Source organism: Primulina eburnea, chromosome 10 (assembly GCF_022965805.1).
Source record: "Primulina eburnea isolate SZY01 chromosome 10, ASM2296580v1, whole genome shotgun sequence".
Taxonomy (NCBI): domain Eukaryota; kingdom Viridiplantae; phylum Streptophyta; class Magnoliopsida; order Lamiales; family Gesneriaceae; genus Primulina; species Primulina eburnea.
The window spans coordinates 32,800,928-32,812,127 of NC_133110.1; the positions used below are offsets into that span (position 1 = coordinate 32,800,928).

Genomic DNA, 11,200 nt, shown 5'->3' on the forward strand with positions numbered 1-11,200 from the left:
GAACCGACCGAAAAAAACAAAATTTAATTAAATTAATAACTTTATTTAAATTATATATTTTATGATATGATATTTAATGAATTAAGAATCATTTTTTCATTTGATTGTTATTGTTATTTATTTAGTTCATTTAGAATTATTAATTTAAATAATTATCAAAACCGAATAAATCAAATCGAAATAACCAAACCTTTGTTAGAAAATAGAACCAAATCGAATAAAAACGATTCAGATATTGAATTATAGATTTTCAAAATCAAAATTTAAAACCGAAAACCAAAGCTAACCGGATCGACCGGACCGGACCAATGCACACCTTGAAACGACAAGTCCCGGCATTTCAAGCTGCTGTTTGACCCACATTCTATTCATAATTGGCACTCATTCTTTAATTTCTCCACGAAAACAGAAGGGAAAAATTCACAATTTCTGGGGAGGAATTTGCAGCCTGTTAGCGTAATTATACAGAAATCCAAAATCGGTAATGTAAATCCCTCTTCTTTTTGTTGATTCAGCTGCTTTCATCATCCATAAATATCGAAAGGGCAAAATAAATAATTTTTTTGAGACATTTTCTTGATTTTGTCTTATGGGTTCTTTGTTATTCGCAATCATTTTCTAGGTTCTTCTGCACTCCTTATGCCTTTTTGGTTTTGGTAATTTTGATTTGAGTTTATTTAGTTGGAGCTGAAAGCCACGTCTTTTAATGTGTGTGCATGTTTGATCTTTAATATTATAATTAAATCTGAAGCAACTTTTAGAACAAAGACAATAGCTTGGTGACACAAAATGGTGAAATAGTGGGTTTTTTTAATTGTCATATAAATATTGTCAAGGATTTGTCTTGATGGAATTTTTGCTCCTTGTGGCACCACTGTGGCATTTTGATGAATGATCGGGTTCTCTGCAAGGGAAAAAAGAACAAAATGGACAAGTCTGTCTGATGGTTTATGGTTACATTTTCTAAGGGTAGTGAATATTTTGTATCTCTGTTGCTTCTAGATGTCTGGTGTATGTGGTAGCAATGTCTCTTTAAATGATGATGATTTGTTGGAGATCAGGGCAAGATGCAAGGAGGTTTAGCATATTTTCTCCTTTTAAAAAAAATACTAGTTTTGCAGTACTTAGATTGGAGAAATTTAAGAGATTAGATTATATTCTTTGAAATGGTATTGTAATTTGGTACATGTTTATTGCTATTCTACTTCATTTATTGTTTGTTTTGCTTTTAAGTTCTAATAATATCATTGTCATCTGATTCTTGCCAATAGATAAATAAGTGATGGAATTTAGTGAAAATGTTGTCTCGTTATTTACGAACGAGTTCAAGCTGACCACCAGTGATGTCAGTGATCGGACTTTTTTGGTGTGTCGTAGATGAGTGAAGGAAGGCAAACTTGAGAATTGAGATATGAGTAAACATTGCAAAGGAGACATGAAAGAATGAAATTTATGCAACATTAAATACACTGGTATTTACACATGAGGTCACAATTGACTTCGACCGCTTGCAAGATTTTGGAAACAGTGTATTTTTAATGTTGCAAGAGAAATATGTCAATCCGGAAAACTGCAGATCATTTTACAGGTCTAATTTGGTCATTTTAATAACATGCGCTTACAGGTTTGATTTGATCACTTTAATACCATGCACTCACAGGTCTAATCTGGTCATTTTAATTACATGCTTCAGATGCATGACTAAGATTGCTTTTGCTTGTCGCCTCGATTTAGGAACATATTTCCTATTTTATTAACGATTTCGGCAATGTTTCTATCAATGCCTGTTGTCTGGCCGTTATGATGTTCAGCTGTTTTGTTGTTTCATGCCTTTAAATTTTGTCCTCTGATGCAGATGACAAAGGAAAAGTAGATGTTAAGAGATTCAAAGTCCCAGAGCTTCGAACTAATCAGAGTATTAACTTTTTCTTTTAGCTACATGCTCATGTGATAAACTATGTATTGCACAAAGCTTAGGCTGTGGTACGTAAGTCTTTTTTCTATATATATATATATATATATATATATATATATATATATATATAAGATGTTGGTATCTGTTATTTCCCCTTGCTGTGTTTTTTAAAAATTACAGTAGCTAATATTGGCTACGAGCGTTTTGGAGAAAAGAATCATATAGTCAATTATTTCACGTTTTTCCTGCCTGTACCTTAGTGATTGAACACGTTTCCTTCTACATATAGCAAAAAAGTTGTCTTCTTTAGGTTTATCTGACATTTTTAACAAGTTTCCCACTATTTAAGTGGCCCGTACACCTAGTGGGCCAACTGCCTTTGAGATAGACACCTTATGTTTCCTCCACTCTCTCATTTAGGCAACTAGTGGCTTATTTAGATTCTGATTGAAATCATTTCCATCTTTACTTTCTATCCTGCTTTACTTTATTTCCCACCTTTATCCGTTCTGTCATCGGTATTGTCCATCCATTTCTGTGCTTTTGACATGAATTTAATCATAAATGAAAACAAATCTGTTTTATGGAACTGCAAAGTGAATACGCCCATCAAATTACAAATTTGATGAATTTCAAGCAATATTAGGATATGAGACACCTATTAATTCTAGTCACTTCTCTTTGATGCGTCTTTGATGCAGAAATTGGAATGTCATGTCAAGAATTAACTGAAGCCCGTGCGGAAGACAAAAACTGCATACAGGAATTGGAAAGAGAACGAGTAATTGTTGCCAAGAAATAGGTGGGGATCCTCTGCGATTTACTTTCATTCTTAGAGGTTATCTTCACATTGTCTAGAGATGACGCGAAACTCTTTTTTTCATGCGGTTTTACTTCAAACTATTCATCTCCAAGACATTGCCAACAATGTCAATTAGAGTGATTGCTAGGAACAATGGCTTGTGGCTAGAGTGTTTCCATTATTCTCTTATTTTATATTCATGATATAAATATACCTAGTTAAGTGGCCACTTTCTCCTTTTATAATTCAATTGCAGCTTAAATGTTAAGATGCAGAGAGTTTTTTCCTTGAAGCTGTTTTTCCCAAACTAATAAGAAGATAAAAAAGAGAACATCACCAAGTTACCTTTTTCAATTTAAAATATTTTTTAGATAGTCCTAACATGATACTTCTATAGTCTTGTTAATATTAGATTTGACTGATCAGTTAAATAATAACTCGCAGATTACCTGCAGGATCAACTGAACACAAGAAACTCTTACTGCCCTGATGAAGAAATAAGCAGCCTTAGGCTAAAACTCGCAAACATGGAAAATCTAGGGGAGGTCAGACAGTTAAGGGAGCTGATGAAGATATCTGAATCTGAGCGAGTGCTGTTAATGGAAGAAATGAGGATAAAGAAGTTATCATAAGGAACTCAGCATCATGTATTGAGAAGCTGGAGGAGTCAGTATCATCAATGGGATTAGAGTATCAATGTGAAATAGAGAGTACTAAGCTAGAGCTGATAGCCTTGGAGCAGAATTTCTTCGAAGCAAAAAAATTGCTAGAAGAAAAAACTAAACAAAATTCTTCCATGAATGAGTTAATTCGGGATCTTGAGCTTCAAATTCAGGATGCTGATAAGGTAATTGAGATCCTAGACAAAGAAAATAAAGACTTGAAAGAAAAAGTCAAAGCATCTGAATTGAATGCCAAAGAATTTGCTGAGAAGATGGCGGAGCAATTTAATGTCTGGAAAAATTGCTTTCAATCAAGCACAACAGAAAATGATACAAGGTATTCTAAAGACTTCTATGCATTTGTGTGCACTAACATGATGCACCTGCGATGCACGCAAATATCAATTATATAATAAAAATTTAAAAATTTAATATTCTAAAAAACCAATTTGAATCATTTTATAATTTATCTGAGTTTAATCTTTTGTCATATTATATTGATAAATTAATTAAGAACTTATATAACTTACTTCCAAAATTGTTTCTCAAATTAAAATTCAAGTTGTTGATTTTATGTTATATAATAAATTAAAATAAGCATTATCTATAGAATGAAATGAACTGAAAGAAATTTAAAAATATATAAATCCAAACATCACATATAAGGCAGAATAATCTAAAAATCAATCAAATTATGAATTTTATAAATACAGAAATCATAATTTACATAGATGAATCACATTAAGAACAAATAATTATCAATTTAAAATCCTCACGACTAACTCATCAAAACAACAAGAGGAAGGACCTATAAGGCTTTTACAACAAACAACCTTAATAAAGGCTTAAAATAAAAATTAATCTTCAAATCTTCAGCTTTAAGCAGCGAGTTGTGAACGCTGCTTCTCGTATGCCTTTAAGGTCAGTTTAGATCTTTCTAAATGTGGATGTATAAACCACTGTTTGTAAATATGATTGATTTCTAGATCTTTTAATCGATTTTCAAGACTCTCAATTTGAGTTTTTATTAATTTAATTTTCTTTTTTATTATTAAAAGATAATTTGCAGATGACATGATATAATCGAAAGGTGGATCATAAATATAATCATAAGACATATACTTACATGATATTGCAGAAATATGAGAATGAAAAGCTAGAGAGAATTCTTCGAAATATTAGACTTTGTATTAAGAAAGAGAAAGTAGTATTTTCGGTGTGTGGATCACAAAGGGAATTCACTCCTTAAATAAACTTAAAACTTAAACAGTAGTTCCACTTACTACCTGTTAAAACATAACACGTAAAAGATAAAATATAATATAGACACGTACAACTTAAAGGATAAGCATACAATCCCAATGATTCACAACAATAATACAGACTTTTAATAGACTTTTAGTCGTGACATCCAGCTCATACTTCCACTGGCTTATGCATTTAATAATGCGAAAATATCATCATCATCATAAGAGTCCTGTGCATCCTGATCTTGATCATCTTGTTCCGTCATAGAAGTATCTTCTTCAGTTTTCTCTTTCCCTTTTGAGGAAGTCGATGCTTGAGTTGATAAATTTGAGTTTCATCAAATACTTCTGAATCATAGAAGTAATGGTATTTTTATCCAAATGTTGGAAAAGTTCTTTAAGTAACGTAGTCTGATTTGGGATGTCATGATTTAAATTTGTCATGGTCTCTCTAGCTGGTCCAAGAGCAATTACCCATGGCGATCATAGACTTTTCCTTCTGCAAAAAAGTCTTATTTTCCCCACGATTTTATTAAAAAATTTCTGATTAAGATGGTAGGAGCAAATTTGATTTCGAACTTTTTTTTAACCATTTCTTGGAGTCCATATTCCCAATATATAATCCAGGAAACATTATATTTTAGGGCAAATTGTATCATGGCTGTCAATCCGTCAAATTGTATATTTGCTTGTCAAAATTTAATCCATATGTTTTTAACATTTCTTGGAAGAATAGAGGGCATTACCCCCTATGAAAAGGAGAAAATTTTAAACCAAATAGGTAAAAACTGATGAATATCATCTAATTGGAATTTTATCCACCAAGAATTTTTACGTTGAGAATTCTCATAGATAAGAGTTGTATCCCAAGCCATGATATAATCATGATAATTGAACATATTTGGCATTGTCTAAAAAGTATTCAATTGCCTGGCTTGACCAAGAGGTAAACCCCAATTAGCAGCTGGGATAATTTTCTTTATAATCATTTTAGAAAATGCGAAATCGTGATTGCGATCCATATGTTGTATTTCAACTGAACTTGTTTTTACTAAGATTGTTTCAAATTAATCTCTAGTTTTTCTTCCTAATATGGGTTGTAAATCTTTAATTAAATAGCTTTGAGCTATATGGATTGGTGATAGACCTTTTAGGTCTTTGTCAACAGGACAACAATTAAGATATCTTGAAATTAAGTAAGTATATTTTAATTCTTCTTTTGATCATTTTAATGCAAATATTGCATTATTATAATAATGAATTTAATATGCAGTAGAGTCATCTGTGAATTCTTTAATAGGGTCAAATTTCTTTTCCTCTGTAGTAGCCATATTAGGCTGAGAAACAATTGCACCTCTTTTAAAAGGTGACTTGGTCATGGGCTTTTTTCCCGTTGCTGGCTGTTTTAGGACTGTCTTCCAGTGTTGATCCCTATAAAAATTCTCTGATTAGAAAATATGGTAAAGAATTAGATTTTCTAGATATATGTTCAATATCAAAATCGAAACATGCTAATATAGCTTGTCATCTAGCAGACAGTCCTAAAACGGGCAGCAACGGGAAAAAAACCCATGAACAAGTCACCTTTTAAAAGAGGTGCAACTGTTTCTCAGCCTAATATGGCTACTACAGAGGAAAAGAAATTTAACCCTATTTCGTAGACGACTCTACTGCATATGAAATTCATTATTATAATAATGCAATATTTGCATTAAAAGGATCAAAAGAAGAATTAAAATATTCTTACTTAATTTCAAGATGTCTTAATTGTTGTCCTGTTGACAAAGACCTAAAAGGTCTATCACCAATCCATATAGCTCAAAGTTATTTAATTAAAGATTTACAACTCATATTAGGAAGTAAAACTATACATTACTTTGAAACAATCTTAGTAGAAACCAGTTAAGTTGAAATACAACATATAGATCGCAATCGCGATTTCGCATTTTCTAAAATGATTATAAAAAAAATTATCCCAGCTGCTAATTGGGGTTTACCTCTTGGTCAAGCCAGACAATTAAACACTTTTCAGGCAATGCCAAATATATTCAATTATCATGATTATATCATGGCTTGGGATACAACTCTTATCTATGAGAATTCTCAACGTAAACATTCTCGGTGGATAAAATTCCAATTAGATGATATTCATCAGTTTATACCTACTTGGTTTAAAACTTTCTTGTTTTCATGGGGGGTAATGCCCTCTATTTTTCCAAGAAATGTTAAAAACATATGAATTAAATTTAACAAGTAAATATATAATTTGACGGATTGACAGCCATGATATAATTTGCCATAAATTATAATATTCCCTGATTAAACGATGAGAATATGGACTCCAAGAAATGGTTAAAGAAAAGTTCGAAATCAAATTTGCTCCTAATATCTTAATCAGAATTTTTTTAATAAAATGGTGGGGAAAAGAGGACTTTTTTGCATAAGGAAAAGTCTATGATCGTCATGGGGTAATTGCTCTTGGACCAGCCAGAGAGACCATGACAAATTTATATCATGACATCCCAAATCAGACTACATTACTTAAAGAGTTTTTCCAACATTTGGATAAATATACCAGTACTTCTATGTTTTCTGAAGTATTTGGTGAAAAATAAAATTTATCAACTCAAGCATCGACTTCCTCAAAAGGGAAAGAGAAAAATGAAGAAGAAACTCCTATGACGGAATAAGAAGATCATGATGCACATGACCCTTATGATGAAGATGATATTTTCGCATTATTATATGCATAAGCCAGTGGAAGTATAAGCTGGATGTCATGACTAAAAGTCCATTGTAAAAGTCTGTATTATTGTTGTGAATTATTGGGATTGTATGCTTATCTTTTAAGTTGTACGTGTCTATACCATCTTTTACGTGTCATGTTTTTAGAGGTAGTAAGTGGAACTACTGTTTAAGCTTTCAGTTTATTTAAGGAGTGGATTCACTTTGTGATCCACACACCGAAAATACTACTTTCTCTTTCTTAATACAAAGTCTAATATTTCGAAGAATTCTCTCTAGCTTTCCATTCTCATATTTCTGCAAGATCATGTAAGTATATGTCTTATGATTATATTATCCATCTTTCGATTATATCGTGTCATCTGCAAATTATCTTTTAATATAAAAAAAATTAAATTAATAAAAACTCAAATTGATAGTTTTGAAAATCGATTCAAAGATCCAGAAATCAATCCTATTTACAAACAATGGTTTATACATCCACATTTAGAAAAATCTAAACTGACCTTAAAGGCATACGAGAAGCAGAGTTCACAACTCGCTACTTAAAAGCTGAAGATTTGAAGATTAATTTTTATTTTAAACTTTTATTAAGGTTGTTTATTGTAAAAGCCTTATAGGGCCATTCCTCTTGTAATAGTGTAAAATTAATTTTATATCATAATCTATCTTTTGTAGACTAACATTGATGATTACTAATTTCTTGTTAAATACAATGTTAAAATAATAAATCAACATATGTAATGAAATACACATTCAAATAATATTTTATTGTAAAATCAAATAAACTCATACAATAATTATTAAATATAAATTTTAAACTATTGATATAATTTTCACCATTAAAATTTAAAATATAACCAAAGAAATAAATTTTCATAAAAATGTTATTTTTTTTATTTGTTGAATTAATTAGTTTGATTTCAAAATAATTAAATAATGATATTAAAATATCATATGTAAAAAGTCTAATACCCTGAAAATGCAAATCAGTTATCATTATAATAATATTTATTATAAAAATTATGTAATATAATGTTTTTACAGTAGAAAATAACTTTTGTATCTTTTGATTGCTCATTAATATGTCTTTTCATGCATTACATATTTAGAGTTTTGATTCATCATTAAAATTTGAAATATAACCAAAGAAATAAACTTTCATAAAAATTTTTTTTTTTTTGTATTTGTTGAATTAGTTAGTTTGATTTCAAAATAATTAATAACAATATTAAAATATCATACGTAAAAGTTCTAGTACCCTGAAAAAATGCAAATCAATGATCATTATAATAATATTTATTATAAAGATTATTTCATATAATGTTTTTAAAAATAAGTTTGTATGTTTTAATTGCTCATTAATATCTCTTTTCATGCATTATATATTTAGAGTTTTGATTAATAATTATTTTGACGATCAAATGCATGTAATTTTTTAGTTATACAATTTAATAAAATAATCAGCCTATAACATATACATTTGTTATAAATAATTTTTTTTTCAATTTTTTTGAATTTTTACTATCTTTTAAAATCAAAATAAAAATTATATATGTATTATATTATAAATTTTCATATGGCTAGTTATTATCTAACTTGAAAGAAAAAATAGGTGCGAATATATATACATATATAATTTTTTACAATCAAATAAGTTTCATATATATTAGTTAATGAAGAATTATTAAAAAATATATCATTTATATTTTTCATCAAACCTTCATATACGGATCATTGTTATATTTTTTTAATGTATTTGTGTGTTCTTGGCTTTTATTTACTTATGTACATTGGATATTTCAAATTATTTGTTTTCGATGATCCATTTTTTAATATCAAATAGGCCGTAATTTTAAGAATTTGAAATCATTTGCTTTTTAAGTTTTAGAGTTGTAGCATAATCAAAATATATATAATACTTTTGTCACTTGCAAATTTGTAAATAGCGGGAGGCGGTGGCGGGAAGGCCACCGACCGCCCAGGCGGTTGAATTTTTTTGAGTAACTTTTTTATAGATAATCATGTACATTCATGCAATATAATCACAAATAGTCATCTTTTTTTATGTAAGATGTGTAATTAAATAATGTTTAAGTACAAAGAAGTTTAATACAATATAATATCATCTAGATAATGTGCAAATAATTATATAAATACAAACTAACAAAATAATTAATAAAGATGCATCATAATATTAATGCTATTATGTTAACAAAGTAATATAATTACTTTTATAAAAAACTAAGTTTTAAAACTGTTGGCTCATCGTCTCCGAACTCAATGATAATGGACTATGAACACGATGTTCCGACACAAAACATTGAAGCAGCAAAGACCTAAGAGGTTGAAAAGACCAACAAAGAGCTTAAATGAAACCACAGAGCCTGCATTTACAGCTATCCCTCCAGTATTTCAAGACCAGAATCAAATCACACCAGTTCCCTGAACCAGTACCGGGGATACACCAATCTAAACTTCCTAGTTTCATATATTGAACACTGGCTGCGGAAGAAGGTTACCGGACCGATGCACAGGAGACAAGAGTCAAAGTTGAGCTTCCCCTTACATTTTTTGGTGGTAGAATGAAGGTAATTGAGGGAAATCAAATATATTATGTATTATTGTGGTAGGACGTTACAAGCGGATATCCTGGTGAAAAATTAGAAATATAGTTCTAGTGTATAAAAGGAAAATAGTTCCTATTTACCAACTCTCATATCTAATGTAAAAACGATCATGGGATGAATTGAATGGAGCATTCTGAATCCTTATCAAATTCAAGTTTGATATGAAATCTACAAGTTAAAACTTTCTTTTACCCTAACATGTCATTTGTCAATCTAACGCTGGAGAGACTAGTAATCTTTAGCTAAGCAGATACGATGATAAATTAAGGTTACTTGTGTCCAGAGAAAAATCGATTTTTTATTTATTATTACGGATAACAATAACAATTAACTCCAACCTAATTCTTAACTTATTCGAACATTTACTCATTGGCTACAATTACTTGACACTATTGATATGAGCAACGAATGAATGAATCGAGCTCGAGTCGAGAAACACCATCTTCCTCGGTCGACTGTCGCATGGCAGCACCCAACTTCTCAGCTCTCTTCCTTATCTCTTCCCCATCTTCTGATGCCATCAATGTCTTCACGACATCCGCAATAGCCGAAGCCCTCACCACTTCTCCACTTGGATCCCATTCCCTCACAACAATCCCCACTTTCAATATCTGGGTTATGAGGAAAGCATTTCTTGGTTGGTCCGAGTGCATTGGCCATGCTGCTCATAACATGTCTCTTGACAAGGCGTGATCAAAACATCTTCTGATGTTGTCTCAAGGGCAAACAAAATAAATAAATAAATAAATAATTTTTTTAAAAAAAAACAAAAATTTACTTTTGTTTTATCTAATCTATTTGTTCTCATGACTTTCACATTTTCTCTCAGCAGCTTCGATCATCAATCCACCATTTCCCCCACCACATCAACAGAAAGCTTTGCTCTACGATGCTCAACAATTTACAGGGGAGTTCTCTAAATTCCCTTGTACTTTTACTTTCTGCATTATGTATCCACTTTTTGTGTCTAAGGATTTTGCCACATATATGTGTGGGAGGGGTATATAACTTTATTTCTAGTTTCAATTTCTATTATTTTTTGCATTTTTATTCAAAAAATTTTATGAAAAATGAAAAAAAAGAAAAGAAGAGGGAGAGCAAGTACGACTTAGATCCATAAAGCATCTAGTGTTTATTCATTATCTATTTCATTTGAATCTTGAATGTCTCTGATGCGAGTCTATGAAAAAACTAATGTT

General features: G+C 30.4%; 1 long non-coding RNA gene across 3 annotated transcripts; it reads left to right on the forward strand.

Moving 5' to 3' along the window:
* The first annotated feature begins 355 nt into the window (after positions 1-355).
* LOC140803292 (uncharacterized) lies at positions 356-10,852 on the forward strand. 3 transcript variants are annotated; one of them, XR_012111837.1, is made up of 6 exons: positions 356-481; positions 1,003-1,077; positions 1,856-1,915; positions 2,617-2,717; positions 3,162-3,716; positions 10,834-10,852. It is a non-coding gene; the product is annotated as an uncharacterized lncRNA (long non-coding RNA). The 3 variants fall into 3 exon arrangements; XR_012111835.1 differs by lacking the exon at positions 10,834-10,852 and adding an exon at positions 9,701-10,150; XR_012111836.1 differs by lacking the exon at positions 10,834-10,852 and adding an exon at positions 9,771-10,150.
* Positions 10,853-11,200: the final 348 nt, after the last annotated feature.